Here is an 18,349-nt window from a genome sequence, read left to right on the forward strand (position 1 = left end):
GGCTGACTTCGAAAAATCAGCAGACCGGGCTGGCCTTGAACTCGAGAGATCCGCCTGCCTCTGCCTCCTGAAAGCAGGGATTAAAGGCATGCACCACCACCCAGGCGGCATGTTTAAACTCTTAAAGGCACTTGGGACCTCCGACTGTGAGGGTGGGGAGGTTAAGTGCTAGTGAAAATTATTCTGGGTCAAGTGGGCTGCTAGCCACCTCCCTCCTCTCCCGGAGCTGTCTCCTTTTGTAATGCAATAAGGTGATGTGACCTTATTAAAAAATAAGTAGAAAAAGACTCTCATTCGGTGAAAAGCAGTTTGTCAAGGACTAACGCCATAACTAGATCACCAGGCAGCAGGACCAAGTCTTTCACTACTTCAATAAGCATTTATGATGCACCTACTGTGCTTATATTTCATTTGCAGAAGCTCAAGTATGTGTTTCATTGTGGCCTAATTTAAAGCACTTGACAAAAGAGAATGCTGAAGGTTGGCCAGGAATGTAAGACGCATCTGACAAGTGTTCAGATGACCAACCTGAACACTTGTTTCCTACTGCTCCATTTAATGCCTGGCCACGGAGCCAGAGCTCAGGGTGAGGTATGGTTGTAGGCATTGGAGATAAGGCAAGGACAGAGCAAACTCAGTCCTGATTGCAAGGTTCATTAGGAAAGGCAGAGTAGAGAGCAAATCCTTTGCCTAAGTAAATAAAAGTGTTGCACTAAATCACTTAAAATAACTTTAAATACGTTTTAAAAATATTTCAATTTATGATTCTACATTCTTCCGGTGTTTTTATTATTTATTTTGAATTGTATTATCTATTATTTATTTTTATTATTCATTTTACTTTTCTCCAAGAATCCAACTTCCCAGCTTAGAGTTAAAGATATTTTCTCTTCTTGTTGTGAAAGCCATAGGGCAGCTATATGAAGACACATGGCCTTTCTGCCACACGGAAAATATTCCCTCCCAACTAGGTATATCTAATTCTTGGATGAAATAAAGCATGTGTGTTTGAGCCACAGAAAACAGATCAAATGTTGGGTTTGGACCAGTATTATAAAAATTCAAATTTGGTGCCATCCAGAAGTGTTCCTCACAAAATGGTTTTCATACAACAGTAGATACTTCTCTTACTATGTCTGAGGATTCTTCTTAACACCTCCAATAATTTGTTAATACAAATCTGGAGTAATTGATCCCTTATAATTCGACTACTAAGTAAATACTTCCATGATGCTAATGTTATAAATGAACAAGCTGGTCTAGTAGCAGTTAAATCATAGAGAGCAAGCAATGTACAGTGGGCTCAAACATACTTTGACCTCAAAGATGAAACTCACATCTACTTAAAAAGTTTTCATGATATCCAAAAGTGACTCCTGCCTACGTTGGTACAGGGACAAGAAAATCACCTCCCCAAATTAATCTTTTACTAAATACCCTTCTATTCCCCAGAAATCTTAATTCTCATGGTCTTGTTTGATCTTCAGCCTGTTTAGCAACCAAGAATGTATTATTCGAGCACGTGATAATGTCTACACAATGGAAGCCGGCTCTCCTCAACTACAATGTGCCCTGGTTTTTATGTTCCAAGTTTATTTCCCTGAGTAGCCTTCCCTATTCTGTCGGGGGGAAAAAGCATACCTAGACATGATTTAAGATCCACAGGTCTTACTTAAAACCCTACTCGAAGAGCCTTAAAGTTCTTCACTAAGTAAATCAGTTGACAGTCCCCCTCAGGCTAATGACATCATATGCTACACACATCGAATGGTCATGTGAGGACGCTTTCAAAAGCACAGGTCAGTGGTCAAAGCTTCACAAATGGCAGAACAGAGAGTAAACTCTGTTCCACAGTATCTCCAGGCTTACTAGAAACTACCACCCAGTATTTCATCTTACTAAAACTCTGTCAAGTGTTTGACATAGGAAACCTCAGCAGACCTCCCAGTGAACTTTGGCATTTTGGCTGCGTGGCCAGAACAATCTCCCATGACAAAGCCTATTCATGACTCAACCACGGAAATAATCACAATGCTTGCTTCGCTGATGGCTCTTCCCTTCATCCTGCTGGCGAGCGTGCAGGCAGCCGTGGTACTGAATTATAGATTGTAATACGGAATACCGTTCTAAAATGCACTTTCGGGGATTATGTAAACATGTCTTTTTTATGAATAAGCCTAAGTTGACTTGCTTTATTTTTTCAATTGTTTAAGTCTCCCAGGGAGAGAGCAATCGGCGTAATATCCGCAAATTCAAGATAATAAATCCACGGCTGCTGACGTATTATTGTCTTAAATTTGCAAAATGGTTCATATACATACATACATACATATAATTTTTTAAGCAAACCTCACTTTACCTAAGCAATGACTTAAATGACTACTAAGGAGTGTGTCCTGCAGGGTTGCCGGGCCTGATATTTAGGCTCTGCCCTAGATGCCCATATATTTATTGCCACAACGAAGTAAAAGGTGGCCTTTGGAAGGAGGGTTGAAGAGGAGGCTTCCTGTCAGGGCTTTACAACAGAGAATCAGCAGAGGCCCTATGAGGTCAGCATTATTCAGCACTGGGGCCGCCTTTCCGGGACCCCTCCGGATGCTCGGGGTCCCCAGGCTAGGCGGTCCGCGGCCAGTGCTCACCCTGGCTTTCCGCCCAGGCAGCCCCTGAGAGGCCCTGCACCCGGAGCCCTTGCGCAACCAGGGTGCTCGGCGTGGGCCCCGAAACTAGGTCTCAGCCGGCCGCCGAGAGCAGCGAGCCCCACTTTCTCCAGGCAGGAAGGGGGGAGGCGGAGAGCATTTCCTGTTGTGCACTGACAGCAGGGGAGACGTCATCGCAGTCAGCTCCTTCGGGTGGCCGCCCCGGGGCCAAAGGTCAGCTGCGGGCGGGGCGGGGGCGCGCAGGCGGGGGCGCGCGCTGAGGTCCCACCACAACCCTGCGCGCCCCGGGGTCTGCAGTCCATCAAGGGGCCACCTGATGCCCTGCCTCCTGCAGGACTCACCTCCCCCCAGCAAGAAGAGCCATGCATCTTCAGAGGCTGGAGACGCACACTCCCTGCCCAGTCCTGATGGCAGTTTCCCAACAGAAATCTTCCTCCACCAGAAATCTTTTAAAGCATCAAAAGTTGCCTGCCTTCTCCCATCTTCCCCTTCAAGTCCCACTTTCTATTCCCAGTACTGATTCCTTAAGCACCTGTCACGTGGCAGAAAAGAAAGCATTTTCCACGCTGCTTGCCTCCAATGAAGTCAAATACAAACAGGAAATGCTATGTTTTCATTAAATACCCACTGCACAGCATAAACTTTCACCTACTGAGGCCGTTAATGTTCCTAACTCATTTCTTAAATTCCTCCTAAGATCGATTCGGCCTTGTTCTCACCCTGGATAATAGCAGCAAAATATTGGACCAGAATATTTCAAAGGAAAAATGATTGATTTATACTTTGAAAGCCACTGATTTTTTTTTTTTTAATTCCTTTAGCCTCAATTTCTTGCCTTCTATTTCATTTCAAGCCATGGCCATAACCGTGGGCAATTCTACAAGTCAGTAGGTTAAGGTTAATAGTGGTTAAAAATAAGACCATAAGGTATTGTATAATTATCATGAAACAAAAACTGAAATAGTTTCCTTTCAGTTTGTTAATGAGATGGATTGTTAATTACAAGAAAAAAAAAAAATGATGACTTCTGTTCTCGTGATGAGCCAGTATTAAAAGCACTGAACCAACATCTCTAACATTTCAACTATGCAGTGTTTCTCAGGACACAAGAGACATTTACAGCCTTAGAGGATGTCAACTATGACCTTCAGCAATGGCAGTGTCTTTGGATGGTATCACATCTTCCACACTGATGGGAAGCAGGGATACACACGGGTATGGTGCATGAGAAATCCCTGTCTTCTCAGTTTACTATGAACCTAAAGCTGATCTAAGACATCTATATTTTTTAACATATTTAGGGTTCTATTTATATTTCTTAAATGTAACCGTCACTGTAACAAGAGTAAACGACACAGAAACGACCAGCTTAACGCTTCCGTGACATCTTGATAAAGGTGTTGTTTGTCACAAATTCTCTGGCTAGATGTCCTAAGACTTTCGATCCTCCTGCTTCTAGCTTTTTAGTGCTGAGATGATAAGTAAGTACCATGGCAGGGCTGGGACCACACCAGGAACAGTCTACCAGCTGAGCCCCATGTTCGACGCAGGAACCCCTTTGTCATAGGTTTACTAACTTTTTTATGCTAAGTGAACTTAAACATGGAGTCTGATGAATGTCAACTGCCTTATTCAATGCTTACTAAGACAATGTCAAAGGAAGCCAAAATAGTGACTTTGACCCCTTGTCTTTTTACCTTAAGACCAGAAGAACAAAATTAGAGGTTTTTTAAATTTGTTTAAATTTACATAAAATTTACATAATATTAAAATATTCCATTTACCCCACACATAATTATACTGCCGTCCAGAAATAAGCTCTGAGTATTTTAATGTCCACTCAGCCCGGGGCCAGCACACTTGAAAAGACCTGAACTATGTTCCTATTACCACTGCTTCCGGGAGACAGTGCTTTATTGTGAGTCTTGGGTCTAAGAGGTAATCATTCCAAATTCCTCATTACCTCAGCACGGACACAACTCCTAAAACAACTTTTAGACTCATTTCATTTTCTGCGTGTGGGTGTTTTGTCTGCACTACATGCTTACGGGAACCACAGGTTAGAAAAGGAGATTGTGTCCTCTGCACACGGATTTATGGATGGTTTTGAGCCACCATGAAGGTGCTGGGAACGAAACCAAAGTCCTCTCTCTGCAAGAGCAATAGGTACCCTTAACCACGGAGTCATCCTCCAGACAGACACACAGCAATGTTTAAACAGCATCTGGGACTTGCCCAACAGTGTCAAAGCTTCCTTAGTTACAGTGGGGATTTATTGTATTTAATGTCCCTGTTTTGTCTGTCTCCTGAGTTTCATCCTGTACCCCCATCTCAACTGTGTAAGTCTGCCCTAGACATTTTTTTAATGAGCCCATATTTTTACTCTTTCATATTATGTTATTGGTATGTAATTAACACACCATAAGCTACAAACCAGTGAGTGCCCAAAGACTGTCTAGAGTCAGTGAAAATTTTATTCAAACCTCATGCTCTATGGTTTATATCACGTTGCCGATGATGGGACACTTGGAAAGAACACAGGTGATGATTGAAAATTGTCCTGTTTTATAATCCTAATTACAGACTAAATGAAAGTAATACCACTATAAATTTAGCAGACTGAAGATAGAAAGACCAGTAAATATACCAACATGCGCATAAACATATACCTGTGAACAAGACCACAGTATTGAACTGTGAAGGTGCTTTTAGGCTATGTGGAAAAGTTTAAATGAATAGGAGACACAAAGATTCTTTACAGGTTAACTGATTTCACACCTTCTCTTTAGAAACGGGGAGGCAGGTCAAGCTGAAGCACCCGTGACTTAGTCCCCAGACTACAGGTGGTCCAAGAACCATTTGTCTCCCCGCTCAGTGATGACGGGATGAGGTCACCACCATCATTCCTTCAGACCTTACAGCTCTAGAAAGCTGTTAATGTATTTTCAGTTAGTAAAAGAGTTGGGAAGAGACCTCCTTTGTCAGCCACCAGCTACATTGAATATTTCAAAACAGTAAGTTTTAATTATAATTTATTTTATGCACGTTAATAAAATTTAAATTATAATAATGCTTGAACATCGGCATTCTCACATGCACTGAATGAAAACGGAAAATCAATGACAGACACACTAGGTTGTGTTTACACGAGCCCCACGCAAAGTACATTTCTCCAAAAAGAAAATATGATAATCTCCATCATCATTAATAAATCCAAAAATCAAAGCACCCATTCTGGAAATGAGAATACCGAATCACTATTATGAGGCTAATATCACTTTTCTATATAGATTCATTTGTCCTATGACATACACCTGCTTAAATATTGACTTTTCCTGGCCATTCATTTTATAGACTACTAAACAGGCGAATTTAAACTAGCTTTTCAGTAGACACCGTAGGTAGTGCAGAGTTTAAGTAATAATATCTTTCAAGGCTGTTGTTAGGATGTAGAAATAGCTACATATTGTACTGCATTATATGACGCAATTAATGTCATATACTTCCAATATTCCATACCCTCACGTCTAATGAGCCGAAAACCTAAGTTTCCCTTATTTTAAAGAGATGATAAATCAAACTAAGCATATCACTGCTAAGCTTAAGAGGTAGGAAATGTAAAGGGGCAGAACTGCCTTGCACCAGAGTGGACCTCAAAGGGGGTCCTCCATCCACACATTCGCCTCTCTCTGCCTTTAAGACAGAAGTCATTATTTTAAGACAGCAGACCCATGTTTAAGACAGGCAGTATATACTAATGGCAAGCCAATGCAGAACCAGCGTCTTTCATGCCCTGCCATTTATAAACACAATCGGATTTCCTGCATAAAAATTTCTAGATGCCTTCCTTTCGCCCACTTATGATTTGCTCGTGTTTTTCAACTGTCCTTCTAAAGCCAAGAGGATGACACTCTGTGGCTCTTGTTACAGCTCTCTCTCTCCCTTCCTATGGTTTTGGATACTGGAATGCAGTACTTAGATGCTGTCCTTAGAGCAGGGGCCTTTTGAGCACTTCCCTGGGCTGTTTCCACCAGTCAGATCAAGGGCCACTCAAGCTTCTATCGTCTCCTTTTGTCCCACACATAAGAAAAAAAACGGGGGTGGTCAGGACAATACATTTGTGGGATTAGCCATTAAGAAATAAAATTTTTCCAGCTGTTAATGATCATTGTCCGGTTTCACTAGGCAAAATGTCCCCAAACAGCATCAAAACTCAACTGATGACTTAACAGATTTGGAGTTTGTCCATTAGAAAACATCCACATTTTGTGTCCAATTACTTGTTACATTCAATACTGTTGAGTGATGTGTTTCTTTTAAAAGGTCATTTAGAATATGCTGAGCCACTTGGCCCATTTTAAAGGCTACACTTGATTAAATTTGGGACCAAGTTCATCATGCATATTACTAAGGTCATTTGAACAAGTAAACAGATTACACATTCAAAAGCAACTGCCTTTGGATGTGTTCTACTTCGTGGGGTTTATTTTATTTATTGACTGCTTGTGTACAGCTGTAACTAGCTCAATATTGTGTTGGCCTTGCCTGGTAATGGTCTATACCAAGTTAAAACTAAGGAGACATTATCAGAAGCTAGGGAGTTTCTGATCATTATCTCTCTACAATTCTGTAATCAGCTGCATCAATAATCAGTCACCTCCAGAAGGTTCTGCTAACCCCTGTCACAAACATACTGCTGTATGTTGGGTTTTTTTTTTCCTCCTGCAACTGAATTATTCTCAAAAGTTAGTCTTGCTTTGCCTCTAAAAATAGCCTGATTCCCTTGTATTGCCCTGCTCTGTTCCCAAGAGGCTGAACAATGATACCAGCAAAGCCTCCCTTTCACAGATGAAAAAAACCAACAAAATATGATAGATGTACAGTCACTTGGCCTGAGTCATTTTGAAAATCAATAATGTGGCAAACAATAAAGTGCTGGCTGGGGTCAGGGTTTAGAGCTATCCACTCGGGCGGCTCCTCCAGGCACTGTAAAGTTTAATGAGCACATCCTCACAAGAGCAGAGCTAGCATCTGAGATCTTTTATTCCAAAAGTTCTACACACGTCTAGAATAAACTTTGACACATGGCTAACGGCATGAAAATAAGCCAAATGTTTATCACCTTGTGATGTTCTTCCTTCGTTAAGAACATGGAGAATATCCCAACTGTAAGAACCAAGGGAAGAAAGAAACAAAAGATTCACCATTGCTCCTGGGGCAATTAAACGCTCAACTCCCCATGACCTATCTACAAAGTGCTGGGCTGGGCGTCAGGACTGTCCTATGGGACAGTGCTCAGTGCTCACAGCAGAGAATTTCACCACCAGCTTTGTGAGACTAGGCAATGTTTCAGTCCAACTCTGCCCTCCTTTTCTTTCGCTTGGTCTCCATGGTGCAAGGGTAAATGGGGAAAAAATTAGTCTTTTTTACATCATTTATCCAAGCTGGCCCACCAAGAAACTTCCTTACACTCCCAACCTGTGAGCAAGAGCCACGTCACACAGTCTCTTCCAGTCTGCCGAGCAGAGAAAAAAAAGGGGGGGGGGCAAGAAAAACTAACTCCTCATGCAGATAAATCCCAGTTCAACTAACTATGAAGTCCCTTCTCAGCCATGGAAGGGTTAGTGCATTCACTTGGGTGAAAACAGAGGGAGGATTTAGGCCATGGCTTCAAGAGGCCTTTGTGACTAGAAAACATAGAATAAAATGAAAAAATAGCAAGACACACAATGAGAAGCATGCTGAGGGAATGCCCATTTAAGATTCCTCCCCTGGGCTGTATGCATACCTCATCTCCCAGAGAGACAAAATTTCTTTCCCAGTCTTCAGTGGGTGCTTCTTGAGATGTGGCAAATCCACACCACATGACCACTGAAAAGCACCATGACTGGAATGCTTTGGTGGGAGTGGGAGCCATCCTAATCTACTAGAAACTGTATTCATTTGAATGAGATCAAAATACAAGTTCCAAAAAGTATCTCTGTGTCAGCACACTCACAAATAAATTTAAAATACAATGTGATGTGTCACTTGAAAGAAAATTGTGTTTCATTCTCGTGCTTTGGGACCTGACAACACAGAACCATTAAATATTATTTAAGTTTCTTTGTAGTTTTTTTTTTTTTTTCCCCTTTTTTCTTTTTGGGATGGAACACTGTGTTTGGTGCTGTTCTATACCTTGAAACTAAAACATTGAAAGTAAATAGTGTTATAAATATACATACATGTATATATATTTTTATATATATGGTTACATGTGTGTATGTTTACATATATGTATATAAATGTACATGTTTAAATGAGTGAGGTATTTCAGGAGTGACTTAAGATATCTTTCAGTGTTTGTTTAAATCCCATTAGGGCTAAGAGACTCATTATGTAAGCAGGAATTATTAAACACCTCGAAAAAAATATAGCAAGGTAACTAAATTTGGCCGAAAACATTTCTAAATCTGTTTAGTCGAATGCAAACTCTCTAAGGACCAAGACCCTCTTTTTCCTATTTTGTTCCCTGGCAATGCCTACATGTCTAAACCACCACCTTCCCCAAATCACCAGTATTTGCTAAATTAATAAGGAAAGCATTATTAAGTATTAATTGAAGTTAGCAGTCCCAAAAAATACGCCCTGTGGTATCTCTTACATGGGCACTGCTTCCCCAGCTAGTGAGACTTAGGCAAAAGTTCAGGCTGGGTAATTCAGGCACCAAGAGCTATTTTTAGACCAAAACCTTCCCACACCAGAGAATTCTGTTCACTTCACTGGTGCAGTGCACGGGCTGAGCTGAATGAGAAAGAAGTATCCAAGATCTTAATTGGGGGTTCCATTTGTTAAACGACGAAGCCCAGTACATTATGACATTGTTTTCTAAACCATTTCAATCAAGAGTTTAACAGACCATTGAAAATATCTCAGGAATATTGTACTGTCATAACAAGCTGAGTTCTTGTGTGTGTGTGTGTGTGTGTGTGTGTGTGTGTGTGTGTGTGTGTGTGTGTATTTCAGAGCAATCTCCCTTAAAGGTAACCGGAGCTGCCTGGTACTCAACACAGTTTACAGAGTTTCATGATGACCCTCCATTATTCCCTCCTTTCATAACCTTGGGACAGTTGAGTACATTTCACTCTGTTCTGATTTCAAATTCGGGTTCCTGACCCATGAGATATCCCCTGGGTCCCTGGTGCATACCCACAGACAGCTGAAGGAACCCATGTACACAGCACTAAAAATGGTTGGACTTTATTTATTTTATTTTATTTTTTGAAAGACTCTTAATGTGAACAATCACACCCCATGGACTGGCACTGAGCCTTCAGTTCAAATCCTGCTCCACTAATGACTCAGTTCCTCTACTTGTAAACAATGAGATAGTTAACACCAAATTTCCTCAGGGTGCAGGTGAGCTCACAAGCCAACAGTCATACCTGCCATGGGGCCTGTCACAGGACAAGAGCTCTGGAAACCTCCAGTCCCTTCTTCCTTATTCGCTAAATTGGCCCTGTGCCGATTTTTTTTTAACTGTTTTATCCCCCAGACTGGTAATACCATAATTACAGAATAAAATGACACGGCATACCCTATACCGACAGAGCAGCATTTTAAACTGATAGAATACGCAGACTATGCGTTGGAAGAGGCTCTAGGAGCCATCTGTTCCGATCTCTTTCGGTTTCCAAATGAAGTCCGGAGAGCTGGGATGTCTGGCTTCCAGGTTGTCACAAAAAGTTCCTCGCAAAGACAGAGCCAAGCCTTTCCACTCCACGATCCTCTATCCCTCCCCTGGCTCTTCCCTCCCACTGCAGAGACATGGCAACACATGTAATTTTCAGACAATTAAGAAGTATAAAATAACCTCAATTTAATTGCATCCAATTAACAAGGCAAATTAGCGTTTCATATGTACACTATTAAACTAGTTGTCTGGCTTCCAAAAGAAATAAAGCATAGTTTCAAATGAATCTCCCATTTTGGAGTACAAAGCTACTTACAATTTAAATTACCTTTCCAATAATCTTCCTTATATGGAATTAGACAGTGTCTCTATTTTAAAATAAATGTTTTCTCCCAGGTAAGAATTAATGATGTTATTCTGTAACTATCATTACTTTCTCTCTTGCTGAACACATATGATTTTCTATGTTGATATGTTTATGTGAGGGTATGTATATTTATGGAGCCTTAAGCTATTACAGATGAGGGTTTGTCTAAGTTTACCTGATGCCTAACTGCCAAAATTCTGGGATTTTCGCTGGCCTTTCACATCAAATGAATCTGCCCCAATTCATAAGATCTCCCATGACCTGCTTTCTTTTGCCAAATGAAGCTTTGTATTTAAACCCTCCACTCACTGCCCAATGATGTCATGACTTAATACACCTAGTTACCAATTAAAAACCATGTTCTAATAGCTTTCCCATGAATCACCTATACATTCCTTAAACATCCCAGGCCGAAGCACAAACACTCTACGATTTTTAACTTAGAGCAGTTTTACACACTGGCATTTTTCACTCCATCACTGTGACTATTTTCTAGGGTGAAGAAATTTTTGTTACTTCAAATAATATCAAAAGACTTCACTTAGAGACTCTGCTCAGACCAGCCTAAGTAATAATGTTTAATAAATTATTTTAACCGCTTTGTCTACTTGAGTTCAGGTAACATTAAGACACAGAGAAAAGAAGTCTCACTGTCACCCAATAGAGACAGTCTTCATATTGAATAGTACAAGGCATCCTCCTCGTGTGTGTGTGTGTGTGTGTGTGTGTGTGTGTGTGTGTGTGTGTGTGTGAGAGAGAGAGAGAGAGAGAGAGAGAGAGAGAGAGAGAGAGAGAGAGAGAAAAGGGTAATAGGACCAATTCCTTACCACCAAGAACTTTCTAAACCACAAACTTCAAAGTATTGTTCCTAGGGCCCACTCCTCAGGTGCATACAGTCTTCCTCTATAGACTTCCAAGGTCCCAGAGGATCTAGAGCCAGCTACCTTTCCAGGCTTGCCTGACTCACCCACCCACCCATCTCTCCTTACCCCTTCAGGCGTGCCTGACCCCCCACACACACCGTTATCCCCTCCGTTCTACTCCAGCACCCCAGTTCCTTTAGCTTATCCAGCCTTCAGAGCTGTCAGTCTTAAGTCCCCTTTTCTTCCTTCTGTTCTTTCCAGTTTGGGAAGCAGGAAGCTTCCACTTTTACTCTTCCTGGACGTGGAAGTCTTAATTCTACATTGTAGTAAGGCTGATCAGTGACGCAGCTTCCCCTCTGCACTGAAAAAGAAACCTTGAAGCCGGAGGTAACTGTCCTGCTGTCTCGCAGTGAAGCTGTCTGCACAACCCACACGTGGACTGCCACTTCCACTTTCAAATAATAAATCAGACGCAGGGTCAATAAAATGGTACACGTGGGAAGGAAAGCTCTCATCACAAGCCTTTGTCTCCAGTTCTTCTTCAACATCTTGCTACTCTGACTCCAAATCATACGGGATTAAATCCTGATGTTTGCAGTCATGTGGCTAAGTCAACTAGAGAACTGTAAGCCTCACCCTACACTAGCTGTTGAGAGATGCACAGTTCACTCATGGGTCCAAAGATTAACTGGTTACTTAACAAAGACCCTGTTTTGAAAAACTCTGGTTTTGTAGTTATTCATCAATTGGATCGATGATACAGGACAATTCAGTTTACTAGAGCCCCAAATAAATATTTTTGAAGTATAAATTCCTTAGGATTACAAAGCCGAAATCAGTTTATCCAGTGCCATTAAAAACTTCCAAGGGAAATGTCTGTTACATATCTCCATCCAGACCCAGAAATTCACTTCCCAACAACCGTCTCCTAGCTTGGACAAACAGTAAGGACATCAAATGGCCTGACATGCTAGGAGCAGGCCTCATTTCCCCCTGGCTGGATAACCACTCATGCGGTCAACCTGCCTCAGACACCTGACCCTCAAGGTCTGGCCCTATCTTGTTATGCGTCTCCTTGTCATCAGACCTCCAGCCCCACTGGCCTGCTTTCAGCCCCTGGACACATGGGCATCTCCCAACCCCATGACAATTACATTGTTCTTTCAAAACTTTCACATCCACTCTGCTGTACTTGACTGTTTGCTCCCAGACCAGACTGTGACATAAACTCCTTCCACGGCACTGAAAATAGATGCAATGTTACACAGGTATTGCCCGTATCTGTCCATGAACTCCCTTTCTGGTTTGATCTATCATATCTTTAGTAGCTAATGTGAGTCCCACTCACAGAAAATATGTGATGCTAGACGGGATGGTCAATTTGGTGACAGAGCATCTGTCACGGCAGTCTGGAAAGTCAACTAAGATTATTGGTGTGAAGTGTTTAAAAAAGAAAATGTGGTCCTGATTATTCCTGACCCTGCAATCAACCATCCTACAAACCAAAAGTGACGACACTCCACCTGCTTCCTGCCCAGACTCACCCTAGAACACAGAAGCATAATTGTACCTTTTCTTCTCTGTCCCGAAGTGGTGGCACCCTGGTGTAAGCTAACAGGAAAACTAAGTTTATGGCTTAAGTGAGACAGTGGATCATTTGTCATGGCTGATACCTCAAATGATGGACCCATACAAACCACATGATAAGATTCAGACCAATAGTGGACAAAATATCAATCAGTTCTGGTTCAGTTCAAACACATCAAGGCCCACGTCACGTTAATACTGGATCATTACGGAGAAGCCAGATTTGAATGGGGACGAGAAACACATCCTCTTTGTGAAGTTCTGGATTATGTCATGACAATTACGTGCTAGAATACTTCTCCAAATGACCTAAAAGCACCGCTCCATTGTGACATCAGGAACCAATAAGAAAGCAATACCATTTCTCAGACATTTCCTTCCTTCAAGCACGTCCAACTGTTATCATAAAAGCTTCCCTACTCCCTCCATGTCCACCCACAGTTTCATAGAAAAGCCCTCACGTATTAGCATTACTGAAGACCTTCAGCGATTAAAATTAAAACAAACCCACGTAACCTGCAGGCTTTGAGGTTCCTGACGAAACCCGAACTCCAGGAAGCAGGGTTAGCAAACTTCCTGTGCTCCGTTCGCTGATGACACTCTAAAAGTCACAACACACCGACACACCAAGGATTAGTCAAACTGTGGACTCACAGCCAGTTCACATGAAGCTCCCTAAGTGAGAAGTCTACCGCTGAAATATTCAAGAGAGAGCCACAGGAGAGCCACCCACAGGTCTGAGGTAAAGGACTAATGCAAAGGTCTCCCTGGGTTAGTTTCAACTAAAGTGTGAAAACTGTGTGATACCCAACAGGAGAGGAGCCATGTATCCCACTGATCTGGGACACTCTCGTCACATTATAATAGTCACCACGCCAGAAGTTTCCATTTTTTCACATGTAATACAGGGCTCCATCTTCACCGTGCCAAATACTTCCCACCAATCTTTTCCTACGCTGACATTTCCACACTAAGCTCTGCTACCTACTGGTACCAAGTCAAGAACTGAAAAGAAACACAAAGAGCAAACTTATTTGTTTTTGTGGCTGAAATGAAATCCTTAGCATGTACATACACACACACACACACACACACACACACACACACAAACACACTGCCAAAGAGTATAATAAAATTCATCATTTTACCAGGATAAGCATAAGGCACTCAACCTGATTCCTGAATCCTGTCACAGGGCCAGAAGTTCAAGCTGACACATGCACTATTATTCTGTAAGGCACGCCTGCATATATGTTGTCTTCTGTTTTGTTTCATAGTAACAGGAATATCTGGGTCCCGTGGAAAAGAAGCTGATCTATCAAAAGATTCTGCTAGCTAATCTTTCTCTGTAGTAAACAGGACCATTTCCTTAAGTGATATGTTACTGGAAATAAATCCTATGGCATGCATTCCAGAAATGTTTTCTTCATTAATACTATTTTGCCAACCCCCCATCTAACCAGTTAAACTATAACCTTATAGTATATATATATAGTACATATTCTAAATTAATATTAACTACCATCCTCCCCAAACTGTCCCAAATCAATTCTCATCTGTTTAATTTTAAAACAGCTTTAAACACATGAATATTAGCTGCTGCTAATACGTAACCTAATAAAATACAATCACTGAAACACCTAGTCTCAAAGCAACAAACTATCTCAGATAATTTTCAAAAGAGGCAGCCCTGTAATATCTGGTTTTCTGTTCATGAGAACTACACTGCCCATTTCAAGCCTAGCGGCAGAGGAGATTATAACACTGGAAGCACACTCATTCTGTGAATACTGACAGCTCCCTGTCTTCCCAGAATAAAAATGCAGTTGTAATCTGATACCCCGACTCCTTAGGGCTCCACCAGGATTTTCTCTGAGCAATAAAAAATTATTTCCACCTTATTCACATGCACAGCATTCCAGCTTTAACAGACTGCTGGATCTACATCCTAAAACTCAACCTCAGCATGTTCATTATACAATCCTCTTGGGTAATTTTTAGCATTGTATTTTGGCATGCCCATAAGACATGTAAGCAACCAGGCATTCACAAATCCTGACACATATGTATGTAACGATATATGAATATACTGAAACAACTTGGTTGGCTCAAGCACAAATAAAGTCATTATCATTAGAGGAAATGGGTCTAATAAACTTCCATGGCCTTTTTCTAGAGGGAGAAATAGCTGATATTTTAATTAGTATCAATCTGATTAATACTTCGAGTAATTTCTGGGTTTGATTATTCACGCAAAAGACACTGCTGAAGAGAAAAAAAAAAAAAAAAAAAAAAAAAAAAAACAATAGCCCGATGAGGGCTCTGAGTTGGCAAAAACAGCAAGAGACAAAAACAGCACTCCTGTGAATTGCTGAAGTCTTGGTTTGGGAGTGGAGGAAAGTACCAATATAGTTTTTTTTTTTTTTTTTTTTAAATAAATTGAGTTATTTTATAAAATGGCAGAAAAGGAAAGAGGGGAAAAAAAATCAGTTCAATTTTTCTATTATAATGAAAGGACCGGAAGCAAGCCTCTCTGTGTTCATTTTAGGCCTAAATAACAGTGCAGAGCGTAAGGGTTTTACAATGTCAGTTGCTCACACAGCTTCCTGTGTGAATTCTAAGCCATTACAGGTGTCCTGGGGTTTCCAGTGTAACCCATTATCAAGAGATTCCTCCGGTCGGCTCTATGCTAGCCCCTCTGCCCTCAGCTCAAGCACGTTACTGCGGGTCTCCCCCTGGCGACCGTATTGCAGACCCTTTCTCTTCTCTGCGTCTCCCGAGGTGAGAGCGCCCACTTTCCCTTGGCGACACAAGTCAAAAGCTTTCGCATTCAGAGGACTAGTTCCTGCAGTCCTTTGCACTCAGATGCTTTCAAGTAGGCGAGTGATGAGCCACTGCAAGAAATCCTCCTTCCCCTCGGTCTCTTCCCCACTGGGAGCTGCATCCCTGCAACACAACATCCAGAGACCCTCTCCAACCTCCTGGCCTCCACACAAACTGAGCGTGGAGGGTTGGGGTCGCATTTTCTCCCGTCCTCTGCTGCACTGGGTATGTTATGTAAGAGGGACAGGACGCGGGAGGCACATGCGTATAAAGCGCACCGATCTGTGATAACAGCTGGGATGGCAAGGCTGATCTGGAGTCGTCCCCCCACCAAATACGACAGACACATCACCCACACCACACACACACACACACACACAGAGAGAGAGAGAGAGAGAGAGAGAGAGAGAGAGAGAGAGAGAGAGAGAGAGAGAGACACGCACATATAGAAGCTATGTTTTCCTGTCTTAGCCCTACCAGCACCAGACGCACAGAATGGAAAGGAGGGGTTTGGGGGTGAAGGGAGGTGAGAGGTGCGGCGGCAGCAGCACATCTGCTTTGATAGCAGCCAGCAGAGCCGCCGCGGCAGAGAGCCCCTCGTTAACCCCCTTCCTGTGGCTGCACCACGTCATGGAACATTCCCGGAACGGGCCAACGTTCCACCCACTTCAGGGAACAGACATAAAGGCGCAGACCCAGCTCCTCGCCGTGCACTGCCCAAACACACATGTTTCTTCCCGATCCCCGGACCAGAAGCACAAACAAGCATGCAATCCGCCCCCACCCGTCTCCACGCGCCGGGGGCCAGCCGGCGGCGGCTGGAGCCGCTCTGCGGCCGGTGCACCCGCAAGGCGAGGGCGCCTCCGCCTGAACCTTCCATGGAGACAGTCCCCTCCTTCTTCGCTTCCTTCCTTCCTTCTCTCCTTCCTTCCTTCCTCGCTCGGGAGGAGAAAGGAGTCACCGAAATGCCCAGCGCCAGCGCCTCCGCTGCGCTCGCTCGGCCGCAGGCCGGCGGCCGGGCCCTCGCCATCCGCTCGCCCGCCCGCGCCGCCCCCAGCCCCGCGCCGCGCCCCCTCCCCCGCTACCTGACAACGGGCCGCCGGCCGCGGCAGCCGCAGCGGTGGCCCGGCGGTGCGCGCCGGTGCACGTCCCTCATTAGTAACCAGGCACATTCCTGCCTCCAGCGCTCCCGCGCGGCCCCCTCCCCCCAGGACATTACGCAAAGCAGCCTCCCCTCATCTGCATAGAACCTCGGCCAGGGTATTCCCCGCATTTCCCAATGTGCCCGACCCCCCCTTGCCTAGGTCTCCCCCATCCCCGCCCCCTCCGACCCTTACCCCTGGGCCGCCAGGCAAGCGGCCGGGGGGCGCGCGCCGCGGAGGGGGCGATGGAGTTGGGCGAAGGCGATTTCAGGGTAAAGTGAAACAAGCTCGATCTCTGGTGCAGGCAGGAAAAACACAGCACCGAGGCCACTTACCGAGCCGAGAAGGGACCTAGATTCCCGCCGCTCTGCTCTGCCGGCGGCCGGTGCGCCCTCCACGCACCCCAGGACTGCACCCAGTACCCGAGAGTCGAGGCGTGGAGGGAGACTGCTACCCAGGCAGGAGACCTTTCAAGTTGCTCGAGCTCCGGGGCAAGCTTCAGTGTCCAAGACTCAACTTGGCAAATACTTGTGCCACAGTCACCGAAGATGTCTTTTTCCTTTTTCTTTTTCCTTTTTCTTTCTCTTTTGGAGGAGACCCACCTCCACCGGGGAGAGACAGCGCACGGCGGCGCCCCGCTCTCCAGCTCTCCACCCCCTCACCTCCAGCCCGCCTCCCGCCGGCCGCCAGCCTCCCGGCCGCGAGCCCCTCGGGCGGCTGTCAGCTCCCGGCAGTCCGGGTGACAGCGGCCGGAGGAGGGCGCGACGCGGCGGGCGGTGGGGGGGGGGGATCCTCGCAGCCGCGGCGGCCGCTCACCTGTAAAGTCACCGCAGCGCAGGAGGAGGAAGAGGAGGGAGAGGAGGAGGGGAGGAAAGCCCCCCGATGCCCTTGTTCTTGCTGCCGCGGCCGCTCCTCGCCCAGGCTGAGCGTGTCTGGTGGGGGGTGTCTGGTAGCATTTCCTTAAGGACAGAGGGAGGGCGGGCGCGGAGGGAGGAGGGAGGGAGGCGATCCCCACCGCCAGCCCAGGCTCCTCTTGCCTTTATTTATATATTTATTTATTTTCGGACACTGTTAGGAGATGGAGCCAGGGCGGGGGGCCAGGGCCGCCAGGCTGGGGCTTGAGCCGCCGGGACCCGGGCCGCAGTTGGTCGGCGTGCGGGAGCCGCAGCGGCCGCCTCCCCTCCGGGCTGTGGACGCACCGGGTTATTCCTGGCAGCGCCTCCCCGAACAGAAGTTAC

The 18,349-nt window shown here is 44.5% G+C and overlaps 1 protein-coding gene across 3 annotated transcripts in view; it reads right to left on the reverse strand.

Moving 5' to 3' along the window:
* The window catches only part of HIVEP2 (HIVEP zinc finger 2), a 166,554-nt gene extending 148,515 nt beyond the window's left edge, over window positions 1-18,039 (reverse strand). For 2 of the 3 annotated variants that reach the window (XM_080941688.1, XM_080941689.1), the window contains exon 1: window positions 17,447-17,935. The gene's annotated coding sequence lies outside the window, so the exon portion shown is untranslated. Of the gene's footprint in view, window positions 1-17,446 lie in introns of all 3 variants that reach the window. The other variant, XM_080941690.1, reaches the window with a different exon arrangement.
* Between the last annotated feature and the right edge of the window lie 310 nt (window positions 18,040-18,349).

The sequence above is a fragment of the Micromys minutus genome (genome assembly GCF_963924665.1).
Source record: "Micromys minutus genome assembly, chromosome: 30".
Classification (NCBI taxonomy): Eukaryota; Metazoa; Chordata; class Mammalia; order Rodentia; family Muridae; genus Micromys; species Micromys minutus.